This window comes from Chinchilla lanigera, unplaced genomic scaffold, assembly GCF_000276665.1.
Source record: "Chinchilla lanigera isolate Chin_1 unplaced genomic scaffold, ChiLan1.0 scaffold00079, whole genome shotgun sequence".
Taxonomy (NCBI): Eukaryota; Metazoa; Chordata; class Mammalia; order Rodentia; family Chinchillidae; genus Chinchilla; species Chinchilla lanigera.
In genome coordinates, this window is record NW_004955480.1 from 8,228,393 (window position 1) to 8,255,538 (window position 27,146).

The 27,146-nt window shown below is 43.1% G+C and overlaps 1 long non-coding RNA gene across 3 annotated transcripts; it reads right to left on the reverse strand.

Moving 5' to 3' along the window:
- Nucleotides 1-391: 391 nt before the first annotated feature.
- LOC106146465 lies at nucleotides 392-26,360 on the reverse strand. 3 transcript variants are annotated; one of them, XR_001230908.1, is made up of 5 exons: nucleotides 25,931-26,360; nucleotides 19,493-19,756; nucleotides 18,733-18,909; nucleotides 17,883-17,991; nucleotides 392-612 (listed from the first exon to the last, which is right to left on the reverse strand). It is a non-coding gene; the product is annotated as an uncharacterized LOC106146465 (long non-coding RNA). The 3 variants fall into 3 exon arrangements; XR_001230906.1 differs by lacking the exon at nucleotides 392-612 and having other exon boundaries at nucleotides 17,508-17,991; XR_001230907.1 differs by lacking the exon at nucleotides 392-612 and having other exon boundaries at nucleotides 17,508-17,991; nucleotides 19,493-19,759.
- Between the last annotated feature and the right edge of the window lie 786 nt (nucleotides 26,361-27,146).

Genomic DNA, 27,146 nt, shown 5'->3' on the forward strand with positions numbered 1-27,146 from the left:
GGCAGAAGATAGACGTCCCGTTTGCTCCCTTCCTCCAATGTGCGCTCAGCCTCCCAGCTCCATTTGTTAAAGTCGGGCCCTGCGTTGGCATGTCACTGTCACTCCAAGGCCAGAGTTCACCCTGGGGACCAGTCCTGGCGTTGTGCGTCCTGTGGGTTTGGACAGTGGTGTGATGACATGTGCCTACCAGTTACGGTGGAATACAGCAGAGTTCCATTCCCCTAAAAGTCTTCCATGCTTCAACTGTTCATTCTTCCTGCCCCTCCAACCTCAGGCAACCCTTGTTCTTTGCACTGAGTCCATAGTTCTGTCCTGTCCAGAATATCATGTAGTTGGGGGCCAGGGATACAGCTCAATGGCACAGGCACCTGCCTGGCAAGCGTAAGGTCCTGAGTTCGATTCCCGGTACCAAAACAAACAAACAAACAGAATATCACGTAGTTGGAATCATACAACATGTAACATTTTCAGATTGGCTTCTTTCACATAGCTATACGTACTTATGCTGTTCCTGTGTATTTTAATGACTTGATAGAGCATGAATGTACAGAGTAATGAGCTCTGAAAATTATTTTTTCAGTTGTAATAGCAATTTTGTCCTCATACGTAATTCTGAAAAATAAGGTTAGAAAGAAAAATAAAACTACTCATAACTTCATTATTTGAAAGTAAGTAATACTACTGTTAATATCTTGGTCTGATATATGTATGATATATGTATGATTTTCTCCCTCCCTTCCTCCCTCTCTTTTTCCTCCTTCTCTTTCTCCTCTTCCTCCTCCACTCTTTCTCCCTGTCTTCTCTCCTCCTCTCCTCTCTCCCTTTTCTCTCTCCTCTCTCTCAAGGAATTTATATCCTTGAATTTTAACTTACTATATGATAGATATTTTACTTTGTCTTCATAAATAGAAATTTAATAATGTGTAACCCTCTATAGTATTGTCATGCCATAGTTTAATCATTATCTTGTTTTCAAATATTTCCAGTCTTTTACTGTAGCATAGTAATATTCCAAAGATAATTCCCTAGGGACAGCCCTTATGCTTTTCTTACAGTAAATTTCTGTAATTTGAATAAAAGTTATTAGTCTTCATGTTTGAAGAAAAAGGGGAGAAATTAAAAGGAGCTAGGAAATAAAACACATTCTAAAGCTACAATCATTAAAACCCATACAAAAATATAGTTCTTACATTAATAATCAAGAAAATCATCAAGGATCTGAGAATATAGGTCAGTTGGGTACAGCATTTGCCCGGTTTACAAAGGTAATCAAAGAATACAATGAATATTCAGCTCAATTTTTTTTTTAATTTCTTATAGTGAATGATGCTTTACCATTACTCCCCCTCAAAACACTGAATGTCATTAGTTGTGTTGGTGTGGTTGCCTCAATATCCTGAATTCAATGAAAACATTTACAACAAATAAAAACAATATGAGTGTCTTCATCACCTTATTCACCAGATCTGGTTCCATGAAACTTCCAACCCTGCCTCACAGTCAAAATGACCATGAAAAGTAAATGTTTTCAATCAGTTAAGGAAGTGGAGATAGCCACAACATAACTAAAGACACTCATGAGAGAGAACTTCCAGAACTGTTTCAAAAGTATCAAGAATTATGGGATGAAGTTGTTTAAAGTGAGGGAAAATATTTAGAGGGGGATCAATGGCAATGTGTCTTTTACTGTAATGATTTTTAAAAAATGTAAGTATTCAAGTTTTCAAATATACCTCATATGTGAGGTCCTGGTTTGCATGCCCAGGATGGAGAGAGAGAGAGAGAGAGAGGAGAGAGGAGAGAGGAGAGAGGGAAGAGGGAGGGGGAGAGGGAAGAAAGAGAGGAGAGAGAAAATGGAGGGAGGAGGGGAGGAGAGAGAAAGGGAGAAAGAGTGGAGGAGGAGGAGAAAGAGAAAAAGGAGAAGGAGAGGGAGGGGGAAAAAGAACATAATCTAGAAGTCAGTTATTCTTTTTTCTTTTTTTCTTTTTCTTTTTTTTTTTTTTTTTTTTTTTTTTCGTCTTTTTTTGAGACAGAGTCTCACTACACAGTTCAGTCTGGCCTTGAGCTCACTTTGTAGCCCAGGCTGGTCTTGAACTTACAACGATCCTCCTGCCTCAGCCTCCCGAGTGCTGGGATTACAGGCATGCACCACCATGCATGGTTAGTTATTCCTTTTTAAATTACATTCATTGTATGTATTTTCCATAACACAATGTAGTACAATACATGTCTTTTGTAAAAGAGTGGGAAAAATAATATCCACAGTCACTTCAGCATTATTCACAATAGCCAAGCTATGCAACCTACCATACACCAGTGAATGAATGAAAGCAAGAATGAATGAATGAATGGAGAAGTTATGGTACACCTCTACAATGGTATGTAACTGCCATAAAAAGAAGGGAGCCTCTCATTTGTAACAATGTGCGTGATATGAAGGACACTATGTTAGGTGAGACAAGCAAAACACAAAAGGACAAGCATGTATATGTGGAATGTAAAAAAAAAAAAAAATGAACACATGAAACCAGAGAGTAGAATGGTGTTTACCAGGAGCCAGAGGACAGGGTAATGGGAAATACTGGTCAAAAGGTTCAAATCTTCAGTTATAACGTGAGTAAACTCTGAGGATCTAGTGTACAGCGTGGGTGGTGAGAGGTGTTGATTGGTTTGATTGTGGCCATCATTGTACAGCTGTAGGGGCATCAGGTCATCAGATTGTACACCCTGAATACATTCAGTCTTTATCAATTAGATATTTTTAAATGAGCTTTGAAAACAATGGGCAGGGGTGGGGATACAGCTCATTGTTAGAGCATTTGCCTAGCATGTGCAGGGTCTTGGGTTTGATCCCCAACGTCACTAGCAGAAAAATGTGGGAGCGAGTAAATATACAAAATTACAAAGAGAACAGAAACCACCCATCATCAGAGCACCTACAGAAAATCACATTTATACTCCTCTGTCCACCCATACTTAGACAGACACAAGTTATGTACATTCACACACACATATCTTCATAGTTTAGAATAAAGTACTTGGGCTGGGGGTGTAGCTCAGTGGTAGAGCACTTGCCTACTACATGCAACACACACACGCACATACACACACACACATATACACATGGTTCTTAAAGCCGTCCACAGAAAAGCAAATGGTCTATAATTACTAACATCCCATCACAAAACCTCACTCAGGGTTCAATCACACACTTAAAAACTGTGCTGAGCCTCTGTGTGTTCATGACTGCAGGCAAACCCAGTAGCCCCAAGACCTTCGCGGTCTGTGTCTGCCCTGAGCATGTCTCCATCTGATCCAGGCGAAGGATTTCCTGGTCCATCCAGCTAAGTGAGCCTTCGGCACACCAGGGCACCAGCTCTCTCCCAGAAAGTGGTGGCAGAGGGACTAGAATGTGAGTGACCGCAGTGACTTCACCCAGGTCTTCATCCATAAATTATTTTCTCACATTTTGTGTACAGTCCTAAAATTTGGTTTTCCAGCTATCAAGCTAGCAGCAGACTCAAAGATATAAATAATCTGCTTTCTAGTTTCTTTTTTGACACTGTGCCTGTGTTAATTATTTTCGTTATTCTAGACCTGTATTACCACATATGGTTTTGTCTCCTTTAAATTTCATGCTCAGTTATTTTTTTCCTTTTAGATTGAGAAAACCAATACAACACAAAAAGACCTTTCTCAGGACAGCACAACCCAAAGTAGAATTTCAAAATTAATATCTCTCTCCCTGTGTGTCTCTCTCTGTCTCTCTCTGTGTCTTTCTCCCTCTCTCTCTCTCTTTCTCTCTGTGTCTCTGTCTCTGTCTCTCTCTCCCCTCAACACTGGAGGTTGAATGTGGGCCTCAAGCATGCTAATCAAGTTCTCTGCCACTGAGCTACACCTCCAAATCTCAAATCTCAATTTTAATAAGCATCAATTACCAGTTTGAAAGAATTATATGCCACATGTAATGTTCAAATAAAAATACTTTATGCATGTTTATATATGTAAGAAAAAATTATATCTTCACAAATACTTAATCAAATTATTTATTCAATTTGTCTAAGTATTTGTAAGTTTACTATGGGTCATCACTGTATCAGTAGTGACAAACCAGACGCATCTTTAACAGTTAGAAATTCTATTCCTAGGGCTCTGGCTTGGTGGTGCATTTCCTGTAATCCCAATACTTGAGAGGCTGAGGCAGGAGGATCCATCTGAGTCTGAAACAAGCTTGGGCTACATAGTAAGTTCAAGGCTAGTCTGAACTACATAGCAAGTCCCTGTCTCAAAAAAAGAAAGAAACTCCTAGAAACTTCTAGGATTTACTTAATAGTAATGAAAACATAGGTCCTCGTAAAAGTGCACATGGATATTCATGGCAGCATTATCATAGCAACCAAAAAATAGAAAAGACCCAAATGTCCATGAATTGAAGAATAGATAAATGAAGTGGGTTATATTCATATAATAGAATATTACTCACTTGGAAAAAGGAATGAAGTACTAATACATACTAAAATGTTGATTAACTTTAAAAACACTGTGCTAAGTTTAAGAAGCCAGTCACAAAGCACCACATTGAACAATTCCATTTACATAAAATATCTAGACTTGGCAAACCTATATAGAGAGAAAGTTGACCACAGGTTACCTGGGGATGAATGGTGGGGGATGGGGTGCAACTGCTGGTGAGTATGGGGTTTCTTTTTGAGTTGATGGAAATGTTTTAAGTCTACATTGTGTGACAATTGCAAAACTGGATATATTGAAAACTGTTGAATCTCTTTCAGGGTAAATTTTATGTATGTGAATTATATCTCAAAAGACATGTTCAGCAAATTCTTTCTCTCATGGAGCTTACATTCCCTAGTGCAACTCTCATGTTCACTGAGCGTACTATTGTATTGGTCAGCTTTTCATCACTGGGATAAAGTACCCAACACCCACAGTTTAAAAGAGAGAAACTGAATCTGGCTCACAGTTTTCAGGGGCTCAGTCCAAGGTAGACTATCATGGCACAAGGGTGTGGCAGAGCAGAGATGCTTTAGCTCATGCCAACAGGAAGTAGAGATGAACAGAACTGGAGAAGAAAGGATGGAGTGGGCTGATAAAAACTAAAAGGTCACACACCTGTGACCCACCCAGGCACACTCGGAAGTGAGTTTCACTCACCTAGGTGGTTTCCAAGCCAATCAAGTGGACAATTGATCCTAATGGTCACAGCTATGAAGACAGCTCATTTCAGATTTAATGCCACTGGCTAAGTACTAGGGAGAAAAATTAGAAAGGGGGAAAGAGAGCTCTTTGGCATTTATTATTTTATGGTACTATCCAACTAAATAGTAGCTCTTTGACACTGTCCACTCACAAGCTGTCCTGGCTCCAGAAACAAACAAAAAAAAAAATGGTTGCCATTGGGAAACAGTTCACATGCTTCTTCTTATCAGCTTTTAGGAGGAGGAAAAAGGGATGAGGACAAGAGGAAGAAGAAGAGGAAAGAAAGAAAAAGAGAAGGAAGAAAAGGAAATGGAGGGAATGAGAAGGTGGAAGGAAGTAAAGGAGGAAGAAATGAGGAGGAAATATTAGCTGAGCCTTACCACACACCCAACCTTGCAGTGGGCTCTTTGTGTATATCATGTTGCTGAAGCCTCAGAATAACCCCGGGAGCACCTCCTTAGCAGATGCACTTGCTGAATGTGGTGAACTCAGCATTTTCAGGGGTGGTGCTGGTGGGGCTCCTCTGCTCAGGCTTTGGACAGCACGGGGCAGGTCTCAGTTCTTTCGCCCAGAAATCCAGGCAATAAACTCTCTACTGGACCAATAGTGCAATTTGGATATTATTTCTGGCTCTTTCCTAATTTTTTCACCCTGCCAGGGGCTTCTTAATATTCTGTAATCTGCCACCTGGAGACGGTTCTGTCATACTTAACTAAGAACTTTGCCTACAGCAGAGGAGCCAAGCAACAACTTGGCTGCACACACATAGGTAGTACAGCGTGGGAACAGGGTTTGGTCCCTGCCAGCCTGATCCCACACCTTCACCCTTGGCCACGGAAACACAAAAGGTGTGGATTTGCTCTGCTATAGCTCCCTGGTGTCATCCACAGTGGAAGGAGGACCAGCATGCTCCTTGTGATGAGCCTGTGGCTGGGAGTTGGAGGAGAGGGAAAATGTTTCATCCTATCTCATTTTCTAGGGATATGTAGGCACTGACATCAAATACTTCAGACATTTTAAAACTTCATTAATTAACTTCATTAATTAGCCGGAAGTGGTGGTACCTATAGGTGGCACCTATAATCCTAGCCTTCTAGAGGTTGAGGCAGGAGGATTGCTGCAGTTTGAGGCCAGGCTGGGCTACAGAGCAAGTTCATGATGAGCCTAACTGCATGATGAGATCCTGTCTCAAAATTTTTTGTCATTAATTGATATTAAATATGAACCAAAATGTTAATATTCTTAGGTGCTTTTTATTTTTTTTTTTTTTTTTTTTTTTTTTTTTTTTTTTTTTTTTTTTTTTTTTTGGTTTTTCTCCGGTACCAGGAACCGAACTCACGACCTTGTGCTTGCCAGGCAGGCGCTTTGCCGCTGAGCTAAATCCCCAGCCCCTAGGTGCTTTTTAATTAAACATTTCACAACTGAGAAACTCCCTGTGAAATCCCTATACATAATTTTCTAATATTAGAGGAAAGGAAGGCTGCAGATGGGTGGTTTGAGGATGAGAAGCTGTTTCCTTTAACAAGAAGTCATTTGCCTCAGCTCTGGAGGAGTGTGCTTCCATTTTCATTTATGGACAGGAGGATCACCATCTTATTCAGCCAAGATCTCACTGAAAGAAGATTTACAATTTACCCTACATTTAATATTCTAAAGTTGGAGGTAGAGGGGAGGAAAGGTGGGGGAGGTTAGCAGTTAATAAGCAATGGGCTGAGAACATAAGATCAGTCCGCATGTTTTACCATATTTTAAAACCTTAACTCAAATTCAGTCACAGCCACTACAACCTACTCACAACCCCAACCAACTCAGAAGCACAAAAATACTTGGCCTTATGGTCTGGCCTCCCATCCCCGATGGTACTCTCACGCATGCACATACACACACACACATTCACACACACACACACACACACACACATTCGTGCACACACACATATTCACACACACACACACCTGTGCACACAGCAGGCGTAATTCCTCCCCCCTCACCTCCAACCAATGCAGACGCAGTATAAATGATCGATGCCTGCTTTCCCCAAAGCCTCTTTGTTTGAAATTGTTCTTATCTTTGGGCCATTGGATATTTTCTACTTGAAACTTCACCTTGCTGCTGGAAGTTGCAGGAAGATGTCCCAGGGCCTGGTCATTCTGTTTCAGGGAATCCCTTGTTCTCAAGATTTTCAGGTGAATACTCACATTATTAAGGCAGTGGTCCTGGTGTCTGATCTTTGACTCAGAAAGACACACCAAAGACCATGTTGGTGACAAAAAATGACTTCCTTCATCTTCCTAGGTTCTTTCACTGGGCCACAAATTAAATGGACATAAGACAGACTAACAGGAGAAGAAACACATTCAATTACATTTTATTTCCAGGAGTGCCACAAAAATACAGGACTAGAAGAAAGGTGAGATGATGGGCTGGGTGCAATGGTGCGTGCCTGTAATCCCAGCACTCAGGAGGTTGAAGCAGGAGGATCACCATGAGTTTGAGGCCAGCCTGATATATAGTGAGACCTTGCCTCACAAAAGCAAAAAAGGGGGCTGGGGATTTAGCTCAGCGGCAAAAGCGCCTGCTTGGCAAGCGCAAGGTCATGAGTTCGGTTCCCGGTACCGGAGAAAAAACAAAACAAAACAAAACAAAAAGGGCAAAAAAGAAGTGAGACAACTGAAGTTGTTACACTACATTGAACCAAAGAAAGGAGTAGGGCCTTGGACTTCTGGGCAGGGAAGTTATTCTAGGTGGCAACACAAGTTAAGAAAGCGTCAGGGAAGGAAATATGTGGTGAATAAAGGTTGTCTGGTCATGCAGATAAAGACTCCCAGTAACAAAAATTTATTTGGGAGCAACCCCCTTCCCAGTGCAGATATCTTATAATAAAATTTCCTTCACAGATGTAAATGTTTTTCTTAAAGTGATAGATTTTTCAGAGCTACTCATGTGCCTGCAGTTTCTCTGAATAAACAGACTAAACATCCCACAGAAGTCTACCTTGGGGCAGTATACTCTGGCCTTCTAAGTCATACTTTGGAGTGGTGTGTCCTAAGCCCAACAACTGAATATCATGGGAAAAGGCCCAGTGGGCCACCACACAGCCATGCAGCACATGGGAAAACTGAATTTTACTCTTGATTTCTCCCTCTGAGGCCACTGGCAGGACTAGCATCTCCTCACAGCCAAATTTACAGGGTGTTACGGTCTCCTAAGTTCATGGTGCTGGCCTGAGTCTCCCTGAGAATGTTCCCATTCTGTCCAGGGCACCATGTTCACAAGGGTGGGAGGGTGTAACACATCCTGAGTCAAAATGTTTCTCAGCCTTATTAACCCATCCAACACTCTCAATTCATCTCCACTCAGCTCAGGAAAACATGGCTAAGCATCACTTCCTGTGTGTGGCTTGTACCACAAAATACAAATTCAGAATAGTTTCTTCAAACATATTCCACTGTGGACTTGCCACTGTGATGCAGTCTTCACCCAAGAACTAAAAGATTAAAGATTAAATAGAAATATTCTTGCCAACTGAGTATTTCATAGGACCAGACCTATTCTTCCATTCTTCCCTGAATTTACCATGCGTCTTAGGCAACTTTTCTAGGTTTTACTGCATAAGTTGTTCTCATGACCTTTTAGGAGGCTGTTTTCTGGTGTTTCCTTTCGTGAAAATAGTTTCCCCCCACCTCAGTGAGAGACACAGAGCCTGTCCTCTTGACTTTCACACACAAAGGAGTCAAGCCTGATAGCTCAACATATATGGGTTGGATACCAGGCTGAGCCCTCTAAGAGTAAGAATGAGACCACTCAATTGTAGCATCTTTAGCTTCCTACATAACTTGGAGTGGCTACATTTATCTCCCTTGTAGGACTCTGAAGTAATGGTCAGGCAGTCTCCCTCCAAGTAGTTGGTATTTATTATGACAGGGAACTTACCATGTTTTCTAACCCCAACTTTTAGGCATGGTAACAAAGATCTTTCTGCCAAAGTTCACATACTTAGTAGACTGAGTGTAAATTGGAACAGCCTCTTTAGAGGACCCACTAGCACTTAACACTCAAGAAATCACTTATCTGTCCAATTCTACCTCTAAAAATACATCTGGCTAATAGATTCCCAAGTGCACTCAAAGCCTGTGTGTGAGGTTAGCTGAAGCAGAGGATGACTTCAAAGAATACAAGGCTGGAAGGAGTCTAACATCCATTGATAGGGGACCGAGCAAATGCTTTGTTTTTCCTTCCAATGGAAAACATACAGCATCTCAAGCAGTCTCAATGTATAAGAACAAGACTGATACCTGAGAGGCAAAATGTAGAACACTGTGGAGAATATGCGATAATTTCTGTAAATAGTGGTGAAGATTTTATATGTGTTCATATACATAACACATTCATACAATGAGCGTAGTTGGTGTTTCTGGAAACACAAGGATCTGCTAACAGTGGTCGCTTCTGGAAAATGTCCCTGAGGGTGTTCTTATACATCCTGGAAACATACTGAATGTTATTATTTATTTTGCTTCTAGAAATTTTCATTTTAGAATGATAGACCATTCCAAACATACTTGCTATAGAAATGCTTGACCCATTTATATGATGTACCTAGAGCGTGACACTGACAGAAACAGAAGATACAATAGTGGTTCCCAGGGGCTGGCGGGAGGCAGGAAGGGGAGTTAATGTGGAGTTCAGCGAGTATGGAGCTTGTTTTGCAAGATGAAAAACGTTCTAGAGATCGATGGTGGTTTTCATCGCACAACGCTGTAAATGCAGCTAACACGACCAAATTGTATATTTAAAATGATGAAGGTGGTAAGTTTCACATTATGTATGTTTTATCACAATTTAACAAAATAAAAAGCAAAGATTTATTTTTCTAAACTTGACAAAAGCTTTGATCAGTTTTGCATACCTGTATCTTGTAATCTGAGCAACTACTTTGAAAATAACAATAGGCAGTATAATAACTTTTGTTAATTTCCTATCATTGTTTTCATTTTTTCTCTTAAAAAAATTTTTTTTTAAATCTCCCCATCTACCCTGCTATATTTTAGCAAAAACACCAGAGAAGTACTTTTTTCACTTTTCTGTTTTGTTGCTTTTAGTACTGAGTTGTTTTTTGTTTTTTTTAATTCAATTTTCAGGTATTTTCAAAATAAAGATCAATTTTACTTCATAACTTTGTTTTTTGAGTTGTTTGTTGACAGAAGTTCTCACTATGTAGTAGGGTAGCTCTGAACTCACTATGTAGCCGAGGCTAGCCTTGAACTCCTGCTTCTGAGTGCTGGGATTACAGGTGTGCACTCCCATGCATGGTTGGCCCTGCAACTTTGAAGTTTATGTGTATGTTGCAAAGAATAGGACGATGTTTCAGATGTTGCTCTTGGCACCCCAGAGGCATCTATTAGTGTACATGGTACTTATGCAGCTAGAGTCAATTAAAAAACTTGTTTCTCTGAGAGTGGGGTGGGCACTTAATTATAACCAGAGGGTTAGATTTTTTCAAATTTTGTGGAGCCCACATGAGGGCACACACATGAATAAGTGCCCTGAGAAGTTCATCACGAGTGGCAACCACTGCCTAAACTGATTAAAGATTACAGTCCAACTCAGCTTTTATTTTCCTCTTTGGAGTTTTTCACCCATAAATAATACAGGTATGCAGTTCATTGCAATAGTCTCAGCAAAGAATCAGTGCATCATTATACAAATGCACTTACACTTTAACCCATTGACCACATCTCTAGAAATTTATCCTCCAAATATTTCTGCCCACATAAGAAATGATGGATATACCAGATGATTCATCCCATTGTTTATAAATAAAGATTGCAAAAGACTCAAATCATTTTCCTAGCAGGAAATTAAGCAAATTCACCCAGAACATCTCTCCCATAGATTATTATGCAACTGTAAAAACAAGAACAGAGAGTGAAGGTCTCTACGTTGTTGACACAAAGTAATTTCTAGTGCATATTAATCAGTGAAAAAGTAAGGTACAAAAGGTTATGCATTGGCTGCTCCCTTTTGTGTAAGAACAGGTAGGGCACAATAACATGTAATTATACACGCTCATATTTTTACAAAGAAATCCTTGAGAATCTACAGGAATCCTTAACAAGTGGTTATCAGAGTGACAGGTGGGAGTCAGAAGAGGTGATGGGGTGGCATGAAGGTCTGGGTGTCCCCTCAAGGCCCATGCTGAAATGAAATTGCCCTTGTAACTGTACAAAGTGAGACTTTTGGTGGGGTGAGATCATGCGGGCACTGCTGTCGTGAGCAGGGTAGCTGTCCTGGTGAGAGTGGGCAGTTCACACAGGAACTGTCCTTAGCGTGAGAGTGGCAGTTACTGTGGGAGTGGGTAGGCAGCATGGGAGAAGATCATTATCCTAGAAGCAGGCAGTTCTTGTGGGAGTGGGAATCATGAGAATGGGTTAGTTACCACACAAGTGGGTGGTTATTGCAGGAGCAGAGTTAGTGTGGGAGTGGGTAGTTACTGTGAGTATCTGCCACAACAGTGGATGGTTATAATACAGGTCAGTGTCTGCTGAGAGGGTGGGCTCGGCCCTATTTCCTGTCTCTGCTGGGCAGGTGCTTGTTCATCCTTCCACCACACAGGACGCGGGGCTAAGACCCTCCCCAACACCAGTGCCACTCTCCTGGACCCCCATCTGCAACCATGAGCCAAATGAGTTTCTTTCTGTTCTTTACAACACGGTAACTCAGGTATTCTGTCATAGCAGTAGAAAAGGAACTGAGACAGGTGGAAGTGACTTTTCACAGTGCTCTTATTTTTTTAACCATGAGTATACACCACCTCTTAAAAATAAAGGAGGGGAGGAAAAGTTGAAGAAAGGGGAGGGGAATGGGGAAAAAAGAAGAAGCAAGATATAGCATGTACAGGTACAAATCCCCTATGACAAATGTGATCCTTATGTATATCTAAAATGTACCAATAAAATAAAAAGAAATCCAATAAAACAGCAAAAATAGCATGAAACCACCAAATATAATCTAAAAGACATCTACTCATGTATAATATATTACAAAAACCAATATGGAGCAGCTGGGTTTTCCTGTCTTACACAAGGCCCGCATATTGAATCACCCCTAGTTGAGAGACCCACAAAACATCCGGTGTTGTTTCTCACCACAGCTTCTCTGCCCTCGGCAGCCCTGCTCTGCTGCCCCCTGGTCCCCCAAGGACACAGCAGCAGACAGGATGTTCAGATACCTCTTATGCAGCCCTTGGAGATGAGACAATAGCAAATGCTCCGTTTCAGGAAAGAACATCTGGAAATTCTGAAAGCCTTCCAAACTAGCATCTGCGGGAGCCTGGGTCCCTTTGGGCCAGAGTTCACCGTGGGGTCACACTAACCCAACCACCTCTCTTTTAGTGCCTCTTGAGGCCGCCACTGGTTTTGCAGAGCTTTGTTCCCTTTCCGGGGGTTTCTCCCTCATTATGTGTGGATGTCCCACAGGGAGAAGACAAGCTGTGCTCACCAGGGCTGCCCACCACCAGTTGCCATCCACCTGGCCTCTTCTGTTCCTCCTCTCTCTCCACTGGTGACACCTAGTGAGGAGACTGTGGCTTCTAGTCCCCCGTGTGGCTCTGCAGATCCTCCGTCCTTCTTTCTGGGTTCACTGCTCCTATCTAGGAAGGACCACAAGATTCTGTCCTCAGCTTCCAGCTGGCTTCCTCCTGCAGGGCAGCCTCAGAGTGCCAGATTCCTTGGCAGAGGTCACTGCTCTTCTCTGCTTGGGACCTTTTCCTTCCATATTCCCACAGCCTCTTGGTTCCCTCAGCTCTTCCCACCTGGTGTGTCCCTGCATACTCTTGATACCTTTCTAAATTGCCCTAGATGAAACCTTCCTTAGATCACCCTGAGTGTAGCACCCATGCCCTTCTAGGACTGACCCCTATCGAGTTCCCTGCCTATAAGGTAATTTGAATTTGTTCTATCAATGCTTTTGGTGACCACCATCTTGGTGAATCTCCAGCTGTCCCCTGCCTGGGCCACACTTTGTCGGTGGAGTCCCATCAAATATGCTTCATGGCTCTATGTCTCATGGAATTCATAAGGAGCCCACTCAATCTCCCTAACAGAGAAGAATGCTAGTCATAATTACATGGGGACAAAGGATACCAGTTTACATTGTCATGGAAACCAGAATATTTGGTCTATACATACACACACCAACATATGACAGTCTCACTATAGATACAGTGGAAACCTTTAGAAACTCTTCTTCTCACCTTTCCAGAGCTCCTTTTTTGGACAATGCCTCCCACAAATGGACTTCTGGAAGCCCCATGGCTTCAGCCCTGACCTACCTAAACCACAGAGACTAATACAGCTTCAATGAAACTGTATCAGCCAAAGCACACCTAGTCAGAGGTGTCAACATTTCTATCAGGCATATAGAAATGGATAGTGGGACTGGGCGTGTTGGCACACGCCTGTAATCGCGGCACTCAGGAGGCTGAGGCAGGAGGATCATTGTGAGTCTGAGACCGGCCTGGGCTATAAAGCGAGCTTAAGGCCAGCCTGAACTGCATAGGGGGACCCTGTCTCAAAAAAGAAACTGTTGGTGATGTGCTACCAGCTGCAACACTAACAGGATAGCCATCTCATCTACCTATTATCTATTTGGTTTATGTCTTCAAGCAGAGTGTGAGGTCATCGATACACTGACCAGAAGGGTCTTTCCAGTGGGTTTCTCGTGGCACTCTGTCTTATTCAGAGAAGAGCCTCTGAGCTGGCCTACAGGACCCAGTCTGCCTTCTGCTAATCTTACCATCCTGGTCTTCCTCTTAATCCTCCAATTCTCCAAGCACATGATCAACCCAGAGCCTTTGCTTCCGCTGTTCTTGTGATATAGGAAAAATATAACTCTGACCTGATAGATGTCAAATGTACAGAGTTCATGGTTTTACATCAAGGAATGAAGTCAGGAGCCAAAGGAAGAGGCTACAAGAGTTTTATTGGAAATAAGGGGAAGAAGAATAGCTCCTAGATTTCCAGGAGGGGTCCCGAATGGGTGGCCATCAAGGTCCTTAGTCAGGGGTAATTTATACATCAAAATCACAATATGGATACAACATAGGTCAGACTAACATCAACCTACAGGATTACGAGGGCAGCTGCTTAGCTAATATTGACCCAGTAGAGAAACAAGTCATGTTACAAGGGTACACGGAAAGAACAGAGGCATTTTGGGTAGGCGAGGGGAAGATGGGTTCGGATGTACCAGTCACACACCTGTGCCCCCGATGCCTACCTGGACCAACCGGACCAGGTGGGACTATTCCAGTTTAATCTCCAGTTGCCATTTACCTGACCACTGCAGCTCCATCCCAAGGCTGGACTTTCTCTCTTCTGCTTCACCCTCAGCCACAATTCTATGTCTTTATTTTTATACTGACTTCCTTGAAGGCCCCATCCTCTGACTGTATATGAATTTCTAACTTAGCCATCTATAATACTTGCATCTGAGATGTTCTTTCCACAGATATCAGCATGACTTGATGCCTCCACTCCTCCAACATCATCTTCTCCCTGAGCACTTTCTCCTTATTCAAAGCCATAGTGTCCAGCCTAGCAGTTTCTACTTCGCTTCCCTGCTGAGTTTTTCTGGGTACCATGCATCACCTTGTGAAACACAGTTTACTTCTTTACATATGTGACTTACTGCTCACCCTGCCAACTCACATGGATGTGCGCTGTAAGCAGGCATGAATCATTGTCTGTGCACTGAATAATCTCAGTACCTAAAGAGTGCTTAGAAAGCGTGATGCATGATAATATGTGCTGACTTATTACTAAGTGCAAATGAGGTCTAGCCGGGCATGGTGGCACACGCCTGTAATCACAGCACTCAGGAGGTTGAAGCAGGGGGATCGTTGTGAGTTCGAGGCCAGCCTGGGCTACAAAGTGAGCTCAAGGACAGCCTGAACTGCACAGTGAGACCCTGTCTCAAAAAACATAAAGAGGTCATTTGCCTCTTTTGCCAATGTTTTTCAGTGTTCAGTGGTTCCTCATTGTGCTCAGGACAAAACTAAAGCTAGCTCCTTAGCTTGCTTATAAGTGGGCAGCAATTTACTTTCTGGTCTTTCCCCACAAGCTGCTTTCCCAACTGCCATGACTATTGAAAGGGAGGAATTGGCATAGCCTAAGAAGTGCTGAGTGTTTCTGTCTTACAGAGGGAAAAGAGATAGGGACACCAGCATGAAACGAGCAAGGAATTCATGGTTGTTCTTCAATTTGGCCAGTGTTCAGACCAGTTTTCAGACCAGTGCCACCTTTCGTTTGAGGAATTGCTTATCTTCTTTTTGTGAATGGAGAAGCCTATCTTCTTCCATGGGACTGTCCCCAGCGACAGCCAGGTCAATTGCAATAGTCAGCCCACTTCAACATAGTCATTGGTCCAGAAGGGTCATATCAAGGTAGGATAGAAGAAATAAAAAGTAAGTAGAAAGGAGACAAGGAAATCAAGATTTTAAAATTGTACTTGTAAGAAAAACTGTAGCTTGAAGACAAGGCTTTTTCCCTTCCAGGAAACTCAGTCCAAAGAAAAAAATCCTAACAGTCTTTTTGAAAGGGAAAAACTCTACATTAGAAATTGTTCTGTTAGAAACTTAGTTCTTTACTTTTGAGCATTTTCCTTTCATTTCACAATGTCTAGCATACCTCCTAGTTTTCATTCACTCTTTCAGGTTTTTACACTAGTGAGAAAATACGTTGCTTAATACATTCAGATCTCATTTACTGGGGTGTGGGAAAAGAGAAGGGAAAGAAGGGGAAATTATGTACATATGTATATACAGGATAGCTAATGTAGTTATACGACTGTCTTCTATTACTCTACAGAAAGTAACAGTTAATGATTACTTGTTTGATCAGTCTTGCATGTCTCTATTTGTTTTCCTGAGAAACCACTTTGAAGATATCAATAAGTAATACAACAACCATTGTTAACTTCCTACAACTTGTCTGTAACTCTGTATTGTTTGTGTTCTTCTTATGCTGTTTTGTAAATGGATGTCTGTTTGTTAATATGTTTTCCTTCTTTTATTTTTAAAATAAATTTTTAAAAACTTTGTTCTTTTGAAACTGCCTAGCCCTGTAACTGCTTCATGATTTGTAATTATTTTCTTGACCCCTGTAACCAATGGACTGTACTATTGTACCAAGCTTCATAAACTGATGACCATTAACCTACCCCTGTAACTGATAATCTCACCCTGCTAGCTAACCAGAACTGCCAGGCTGCTCTGTCTCGCCTTTGTACCTCCTTTGTGCCTCATGTTTATACATCATATAAAAGCCCTAGGCTACCAGATATCAGGGCCTGATATTCTGGGAATGATCCAGATCAGCACCTTCAAATCCTGAGTGTCATTTCAGCGTTTCTGCTTGCCGTTGCACTTTTACAACATCTTGTAAATTCTGGGCACTAGTTGAATCCTTTTTACTCAGAAGTTACACTACCTCTACCACCCAGGGAAGCGGCAACATTGCTGGGGAAGCGTATCTCAACTTCAAACACATCTACACGGCCTGTTCTGTCAGGTGACAGACAGTGAGAACAGGCGTCCTGGATCACTGGTCACCATCGTGAAGACGCCCTTTAAAGGTACCTGTCTCCACCTTGTCATGTATTTTCATTTCTCTGAGCACAGGCACTCCGTTCTTTGCATGTGTCCTAAAATAAAAGCCTTTCATGTCTCTTTTTACTGGCGCATCCTGAAAATTCTTCTTCAGCCAACTTGCGAATTTATTTTAAAGGGATGGGACAAATTCCTTACTTCAGCCTTGGGGATCTCACAGAAACTGCCCAGTACCAAAATGACTCAAGCCCCACTGATCAGAATGTTCCCTGAGATGTTTTTAACTGAAGGGCATTATTCCAACCCATAACCACCATCGCCACACACACTAGGCACTGTTCTCACCTCCGCTTACAGCGTGTATTAATTCAAATGTTGCTGCCCTTTGACATCTCTGACCTGCTTGAAATTGTGGAACACCCTGAATAAACCCTCAAGCTTCACTGGCTTTGAGTTATTTGCTTTAGAAGTAATAAACCCTGACTAGATTTGCTATAGGTAGTACCTCTGATGTGTGTTCTCTATGGTAACTGTGGAAATGTAAAAATAAGGCTTCTTGTGACTCATAGATAAGCAGTTTCAACAGGTTTGAGATTGCCCGGAAAGGAGGGAGCGCCAGAAGGGCCAGAGCATTATCTTCTGTCCTTGGAAGAAAGAACATCTGGTGTTGACACAGCTCTCTCCCCCTCCCCTTGCCCATAAGCAGAAAAACTCTGCATTCCTGCACACTATACATCATAGAGGCCCAATAAGTGTAAAAAACTATGTGTATTAACCAATGCCATCTGCTTCTGTAATGATGCTTGCAAGCCCCCTCCTTTGTGGTTTTTCGGGTTAAAGAGCCAGAACTGACCTGGCTTGGGGCTCTCTGTTCCTGCGAGCTCAGTGAGCCCCATGCATGCTTAGTGAATAAAATCCCCTTGCTTTTTGCATGAGAGAACGTCTCTTGGAGTCTTCCTTCACGCAGCGAGTGTCTCAACCCTAACAGTAACAATTGCTTATTTTTCAAGAACTTAGAGGTAGCATTGTCTAGCTCAAACCAGTTGAAGCCACCAACCTCTTCTCTTGGACCCGTGGAAGTGTCTGATGAATGACCTTTTGACTTAAGAAGGCCAAAACTTCCACCCGTAGATCACGATGAAGCAGCTGTTTTCTAAACATGCACCCTGCAAGAGCCATGAAGTTTAGTTACGCATGTGCAGACCACAAATTATTTCATTTCTCTCACTTCCAATCACCCCTCCCAAGCCTTAGACGACCCTTCTTCTTTAACCCATAAATACTGTAATAGGGTTTCAAAGGCTGCTTTTCCTAAAGGCTTTGACTCTTCACTTGGGTCTGCAGATATCTGATGGGAGCTAAAACCAAGATCAAATCTTGGAATCTCCACCTTTACATTGTATCTCTCTACTTTGCTACCTTCAACTTTGGTTCAGATTCCTGCTCAACTCAGCATGCTGACATGATAATCATTTAAGGAATATCTGTCTAAAACCAATAATACGCAGTTGATTAATCCTAAATTTATCTACTCTCTTCCTTCTTCAAAGCTAGAGACAATAAGATAAGAATAACTGATATATTTTCAAGATTACAGGGGCATCATAATAACAGATTATCAGCCACAAGCTTTTACGATATCCTGTCCCAAGGCATTGCCCCAACCAACCCCAATTTTCTCCTCTGAGCTACTATCTCTCTGAATCGTTCTCTTCCCCAACCTATGTCAAGTTCCAGAACAAGGAGCCTTGCAGACAATCAGCTTCCTTGGTACCAACACAACCTGAGCGGACGTCAGTCAGACCGTAGTCTGACCCATACTGCTCGACGCTGCGTGTATGCTACCCCCTAATTTTGTCCTTCCCCTCTGTAATCCCAGAGCCACTGCCAGCACCTCAAAGACAGACCTGGCATCATTAGGCTGCTCTGCTCTTCCCAGGATGGCCACACTGAAGACAAGATCCTTTCCAGCTTCACCATCCCTTTCCTCCGCTAATGGATCTCCTGGGACAAGTGGTCACAGCTGTGTTGCCATAAAACTGTCCGCTGCTTCCTTAAAACCAACAAACTGAGAGGCAGAATATCTGTAAAAGAAGGAAGTTTGTTTCTGTAGCCAGCTGTGGGGAGGAGGCTGGACCCGAGTCCAATCCAACTTGATTTACAACTGTGTTCTTTCCATGTTTACACCCTAAGCGAAGGGACTTTACAAGCATGAATGAAGCAAGTCACTAAATAGAGCAGTCTCTGTGCAAAGTCTCCTGACAAATTTTATGACTGCAGCTGCATACCTGTGGCCACTCCCTGGGGTGTGCTAATTTAGGCGCCCCGGACTGTTTTTCTTACCTTTGGAGAAACACTTCACTTTCTTTTATAAGATGAATGGTAAGCAGACTATAAGAAAGACATAATTCTGGGACATTACCCCTGCTCAGAAGCTTTATGGCCTCTACTGCAGCTCTTAGGAAAAGTTTTCGAGGGGGACTTTCTCCAGAATGTAAATTCTTTGTCATTTACACAAACCCAAGCAGCTAGTAACTAGAGATTCGACCTGCAGCCACAGATGGTGGTTTTGGGCTTGTAACTCTTGGTCGCTGGGGCCCCCAGAGCCAGACCTTTGGCCAGGACTCTGGTAACAGTACCTGTGAACCCTATTCCCAGGAGACACACCTGAAGCATTTCCCTGTCTGCACAGGACTGTGCCCCGCTAGTAAATTCTTTCTCTTCTGCAAGCTCATCATTTCAGTGACCGGCACGACAGGAAAAAAGGTCTGCTTCAGTAGCTCCACTGTCTGCACATCGATCCACCACACTCTGCCATCGAGGTGAGTCTTCCCATTTCCTGGGCTCTAGAGCACCCGATTCCAGCCTCAAGTCACATCCTCTTCTCAGTTAGACGTTGCTGGTCAATCTTCCCTACGCATTACCTGGGAGCTACTTGAGAAAAGGAACACACACACAGGCACACACACAAATGTGTGTATTCATTAGTTAGGAGAACTTTTTCCAACTTGTATGCAGTGATAGGCCTATAAATTAACAGAAGAACAAAAGTTAATTTTCATATACAGGACGGAGTACTCAATGATAAGTAACTCAACGATAAGTAACAATAATAAGTAACTGAACGGACAGAGATAAAAGATGTATGCATATGCCACACTTGAGAATGGAGGAGGGCTCAGGGCCTCATTAGGGAAGCTTGGGAGAGTCTACTGGGCTTTTGTATGCCGGTGAATAAGGAATCTGTCTCTGAGGCTGCCAGATTCACAGGTGGTATAATGACAGAGGGGAATGTAATGACAGCGCTATTTTCTGAGGCACTGCCTTAGTTAGGTAAGGGAAGCTCAGGTGAGATTTCTTTCTGTATCTTCTTGGCTCCAATGTGTTCACTTAGAAATAATCTGTATACCACCTCTGGGGCCTGATGATTACACACACACACACTCACATACACACACACTCACACACACAAATTTGTTAGAGCAATGACTGAGCCCTATTTCAGGATTAAGGCGATGACTGGAGACTTCTAGGCATCGCCTGGTGGTCTGAACAGGCTGTTGTAAACATTAGTGATTGATAATCTGTCAATTTTGATGCCCCTGTAAGTCTTGAAAATATCTTAGTTAATCATATCTTGGTGTCTTTAGCCTCCAAGGGGGTAGAGAGATTTGATACAGAACATACATTTATGTACATGTGTGTATTTGTGTATGATGTGTGCATGTGTGCACCTATGTTCTTTTGACTACAAAATATAATTTAGAAAAGAAATCTCCATGCCCAAGGAAAAATATTCTGGGTAAACCACCCTGGTAGGATTCTTGGTGAAGGTAGGCTAGGATGATAAATTCTTGGGTGATGGGCAGTTAAAGAATTTGATCAGATATTGGGGTGGTAGAGTTTTACTAAACTGCCCCAGCAGGACCCTTGTTAATCAGGGTTAAATAGGCCAAGCATGCCCGAGATCAGGGTATAGCAGTGGAAATCACCCATTGCTGAGTTCGTGCCTGAAGCACCTACAACAAAGAACAGATTAACAAAAGCATACAAATTTATTTGATGTAAATTTTAAATGATACAGAAGCCTTCAGAACTAAAGTTCCAAAGAAACAGGAAACCCATGCATATTTTTTTGCTAAGTTTGAGGAAGAAATGATTAGTTGTGGAGAAATATGACTGGACAAAAAGTGGCTGTGGTCTAATCAAGGGAATTTGGCAAGCCTACTTGTTTAGATTCTTCTCTTTGTCCCTCTATCTCTAAAGATAAGGACAGTCCTCATTTATGGGTATAGGGTTGGCATCTCTCACATGAGAGTCTGATGACCTGTTTTAGAGGAAGGCCAGAGAATCCTTTTATAAGCTGTTAAGGGTTAAAGGCGGGAGGACCAGGGAGATCTTTGCTTCTACCGCTTTTCAGATGACAGGGTGCCATATTTCGGGGTAGTGCGTCTTGAACACAGTCAGGGGACTTGAGGATTTAGGTCAAAGAGAGAATCTTTGGCACTGGTCAGATGCATCTCCCAAAGTCTCTGGCTGGGCAGGCTCAGCATGAGAAAATATACAATGTGCTTGCACAGGTAAATCACTTACCTAGTTTTTTTGTTTGCTTGTTTTTGTTTTGTGTGTGTGTACTGGGAATTAAACTCAGGACTTCGTGCTTGCCAGGCAGGCGCTTATGCCACTGAGCTATATCCCTGGCTCACCTACCTAGTTTAAGTCAGCATCACGGCCTCAAAAAAGCTCCTGCACTCAGGGACCTGAGGCTAAGGACACAGGTTGACTTAGTCTGCTGGGGCTCTGGGTAGGGGGGCAGGCAATCAGTCCGTGTGGTGCTTGTTGCACTGTTCATCCTGCACCCACCCAGCCTAGAGGGCTGGACCCACCCTGGCGAGCCCACATAGAGGGATTTGTTCAGATTTGTTTGTAGTGATGGAATTCTGGACAGACCTTCCCCAAATTTGGCAACCTGGCACTTAAGAAAACCACAAAAGATCTCTCTCTTATTTCCTTCTACCCTCCTACCATCAGGCCATGAGACCCGCATTCAAGAAGTGATTTCTCTATACCTAGAGGGAAGGAACTCCTTATCTCTCAAGGAACTGGGACACACAGGAGAAGCTGAACAAACAGGCCTCCTTAAGTTCCCCCACGTAATCACCACAGATTGCACCCTTCTGTTCTATGATTCTCCACAACTGCCACTTTCCATTGGAAGTAATCATAAAAATACACAGGTTTGCCTGCACTGTTAGGTCTTCATTTCCAAAGGCTCCCGTGTCACATACAATTAACGTTAAACAGATTTGTATGTTTTTCTCCTATTAATCTGTCCTTTGTAAAAGTTATATATATATATATATATATAAAATAGTTAAGATAGCCATACTACTAATTTCTATTAGCTAACTAATAGAAAGTTTTGTGCTTACATCGTTTGATCAATTTTTATGTCTATATCTTATAATCTGAGCAACTTCTTCAAAGATAACAATAAGCGATGTACTAACCATTGTTACTCTTCTACAATCTAGTTTTGAAATTTTTATCATTATTTTTAGTATTTTTTCTCTTTAAAATAAAAAAATAATCTATCCTTGTTCAAGAGACCTCATCCATGAACCTAGGGATGGATGGGAAAAGAAGTTCTTCCTCCACTATAGTAGGGATCCAGGCATTAGAGCCATTATAGCCTAACGTCCTCCCATTACTTTAACAGCACCCAGTGCGTGTGTATTAGTCAGTTTTCCTATTACTGAGCACAATACCTGACACTCACAACTTAATGGAGGAAAGATTGAATTTAGCTCATGGCTTGGTGGGACTCAGTCCATGGTTGGCTTCAAAGCAGGAGCGTCATGGTGAAGGAGCAAAGCTGCTTAGTTATGGCAGCCTGGGAGCAGGGCAGGGGAGCAGCACCAGAGTGGAATGAGCAAGGCATCACATACAATACACAAGGCCATGCCTCCGTGATTTATCCAGACACACCCAGCAGTGTGCTCTACTCACGAGATCAACTAATGTACTAGGCCGAGTGACCAGGACTTCAGTGTGCTTGTGACTTTTTTTAGAAAATGACCATAAGAATGAAAAACTTGGGGCTGGGGATTTAGCTCGGTGGCACAGCACCTGCCTGGCAAGCTCAAGGTCGTGGGTTCAATTCCCAGTACCAGAAAAAAAAAAAAAAAAAAAAAAAAGAATGAAAAAATAAAGGTCCTACATTAACTAGGGCAGAACTGAATTTTGAAGTACAGACATAGTAGAATCCCAAAAAGAATAAAGTACAAGAACAAATGAAATCCAGACTTTGAACTGTTAAGCATTTGGGTCAAGTGACAGAAAACTTACTATAGCAGAAAATGCCTAATGCTTACCCACTCTGGCAGTGACCAATTCCTACAGACCTGCCCAGCCTCTCCTTCCCACCGGAAGCACCTGTCGCTTTTTGCCTGGGAGCCTTCTCCAACTTCTAATTGAATTACAGTGTTCTTCCCGTGCACAAGACAGCCTGAAAGTGCCCAGGAAGTAATACCCTCACTGGGAGCACCCTGCAGCTCGTGACAGGCAGGAGTGAAGGATGAGGACCTCAGCTCACTTGTGCCCTTGAGTGGGTTCACCCTGAGAACTGCACTGTCAGCCAAAGCTCCCCACCAGCTCAGGTTCCAATTGCTTGCAGTGACAGCTTTCCTGTAACACACCCTTAGTGGGTCTCTTTCCTCCCAGGCTGGATGTCCCACCCCTGGTGTGCTGTGACATTACTATTACTGAGGCTCCCCTGGGAGATGGCCTGTGGAGGACGAAGGGAACAGCGTTTCACTGACTTCCACACAAATCTAGCAAAGGAGAAATGTCGCAGAATGGTACTGATAAAGAATGTGGAGTTGGCTGTTTACAGCCTGTTATGGTTGATACATTGTGTCAACTTGGAGAGTCTAGAAGGTTAACTAAGTGACTCAGCAGGGAGCCAGGGTGCTTACTTTGTACTCATCCTGAGCTGTGCAAGAGGAAGGCATGCAGACCATGTGGGTGTACAGGACCACCCCCACCCCTCCCAGGGCAAGTAGGCTGCATAAAAAAAGGGGAATAGAGAAAGGACTGGCTGCTGGCTCTTCCGAGGAGCTCTGGTCTTCGCCTTCAGCTTGGTCGTCTCCTGGCTTCTGGTGCAGACTATTGGGCTTCCATTTGGACTATTCAGCCTTCTGGTGTTGGCTCTCCGGCCTTCATCGTACATTCTTCACCATTACGTCACAGACCCATCAGTGTCCTGATATGGACTTGCACAGACACTGCAGCGAGCTCCAGGCCCGGGGCTGGGCTCTTCAATCTCCAGCATGCAGACACCCTCTGCATGCTTCCTCATCCAACTCTGTGGCTGACCACTGTAAGCCAAACCTGTAATTTCTTGTACATTTGTATATCTTGTGTTATATCTGTTTCTCTAGTAAACCCTGACTGATACACAGCCAGTGCCATCAAAGTGGTCAGAACAGAAATACAGGATAGCATGAGACAACACTTGACTTAGACAGGGTGTGAAGCTAGGAGACCTTGATGGCGTGTCCAAGGAGATCTCTACTCCTGCAGCCAGAAGATGCGGCCACGCTAAAAACCCCGTGGTCACATCATGCCAACTGTGACCAGAGCAGAGTAGCCAAGAGGTCTGACTCTGAACTCACAGCCCTGGCAGTGTCCTTCAATCAAGTCAAGGCCCGACAGAGAAAAAGAGGACCCTGAAAGTTAAGATGAGGACATCTTTCCCCACATGTTTGCGAACCTTGAGCCCCCAGATTTCGTGACCGTCCTGAGTTGGCAGGAGTGTCTTCCTCCCCTGCTGAAGAGTGAGAGCTCCCGTGGCCTGGGGACTGTGCACAGCCTCACAGTGCACAGGGATGTCTGTCCTCTGCAGGACCCACCTCTACTGTCTGCTTCCGAATCAGTCACAAGTGCGGGTGTCAGCACTGTGTCCCTGGGAAAGTGTCCTCTGTTTTGGAGAAAAGGGTATATTTAACTAAAAGAACTGTAAGATCTGCTTAACTGTATGTCAAAACTGGAAAAACATGCATGAGAATAATGCTAGACTGGGATGGGATGGTGATCTATAAGGCTGGACAGGAAACAATGCATCGGGTAGGGACACTCTTCGAAGACCCTAAATGTAAGCACCTGGTAAGGCAGGTAGAGGAAGCCCTAGTAACACTGTTGGAACGGTTCACAGAAATCTGAGAAAAGCTTGCCTGAAGCAAATGAAATAGGCTTATCTGGTACTCTGCCTGGGCTCAGCAAGATGCGCATACTCCAAAGTACGGCACAGAGCAACAGCCAACTGACGCTGTTCCCCAGGAGAGCCTGGGAGATGCTCCTCATTAACCCAAGGAAGGCTGCACCATCTGTGGGGCACTGGCTTCATGAAGAAGCTCATCCCAGATGGCTATGCTCTCAAGGCCAGGTTGTTGGGAGGGATAGTTTTACGAGCCCAGGTTCCCCAAGGCAAAGAAGAACAATAGGATTCCAGAAAAGCAGATGCCTGCATTGGCTACCATCTGCTACCCAGGGAGCAGCCCTTTACCCCCATAAGCAAGGTAGACATGACTACCATTGTAGCAACAAAGTACGCATGGCAAACAGGGGCCTTGCAGGCCAGAAACTGAGACTGCAGCTAATGAACACCACAGGTCCCAAGAACTAAACACACAGGCAGGCATAAGAATATTACTTGACCTTTGCAAGAAAAATGGCCAAGAGCAAGTGATTAAAGGTTTGTTACTATAAGGGAAGGCCACAGTCTGTCATGCAGTTCTCAGACCTGTATCTAGAATCTCAGACCCAGGGCCAGGGATGTAGCTCAGTGGCATAAGTTCCTGCCTGGCAAGCACAAGGTCCTGAGTTTGATTCCCAATACAAAAAAAAAAAAAAAAAAAGAGAGAGAGAGAAATATTATCCACTTAAATAGAGATTACAATGTGTCAGATGCCTTCGTTAGATGGCATAGAATCTCAGACCCAAATCTAATTTCTAAAAAGGAAGAACAATTTTGCAATGCCTTCAGGAAGCATATAAAATAATGATATCCATATTCCTTCCCCAAAGAGACCAATGGCCACTTACCTGCCTTACTGCTCCCTGAAGGAGTGGAAAAGCTTGGAGATTCTGATGAACATTGATTACGAAGTCTAAGCTATCACTACCACAAGTCATGGCCGTCTCAATTAAATATGGGATCCCAGAGGCCAGTTGACAAATGGACTTCCGGTGTACGGTCATCACAGTGGCTCCAATGAGCAGGCTACTTCCCTGACCCCCTCCTCACACTGGTTCCTTGGCTTATAGTGGATAAAAGCTCTTGTAGTGAGAAAAACCAAGAAAATGCTCCTGAAAGTGACCCCCACTCAAGAAACAACATTAGACCTAAAAGGCAAGGCAAGGACCACCCTTAAGCCTAAGGAGGGTGTTGTTACGGCAAAAATTCAGGCTGTATTCCGCAAGAGACCAAAGAGAACAGACAGTTTTAACTTAGACCGGTCACCTCTCATCCCAACTTGCAAGTCCGGGAAGTGGGAGTGGACCTGTCTTTGTTCCCAGGTTATATACATTTTTGGTTTCCACGGTAACAGAAAGGAATGTTGTAGCCCTGGCCACGTGTTGTTTTCCTTGTGCCATGTAACCGGGTCAGGCTCCGGTCATGAGCCCAACCACAATGATATATACTTTCTGTACTCTGTTTTATATGTCCCCCTTTAGATAACCATACATTTCCTTTATGGTTACAATGTTTACGTAGGGCCAGGAGATGGAACTGCCCAGGCAGGATCATGGAGGATTAACTAGACCTAGGCGCCCCCTTATCTTGGGGAGACATTCCTGGGCAGTGTTGATCTGGAGAATTAGCTCTTACACTGTCCCGGGAGGCTTCCCAAGGCACCATGCAGGCTTTTACCAAAACTATTTTATCTAAAATAATATGCTAAGATTCATTGCCCCCTACAGTGTAAGATAGCAATTCATCATATCCTCATTTAATTCACCTACTTAGCCCCTAACAAAACCAAACGTTAGATGAACTATGTCACATGACAATAGATGATCACAAATACAGTCAAGTGGTAGCTCCAATCTTCAGCTACAGGGCCAAGTGGTGATGTCTTCATGACCTTTAGGATTTGGTGTGCTGTGAAGGCCAGGAGCAGTTTGCACTCACCTGGACGGTATAGGTGACTCACCATCTTAGCCTCTTCTGTGGCCCTTTGGAGTCTAAAATGATCTCAATGTTTGTCTAAATGTTCATCATAACACCAGTTTGACCCCTCATATTGATGAAGTTGTG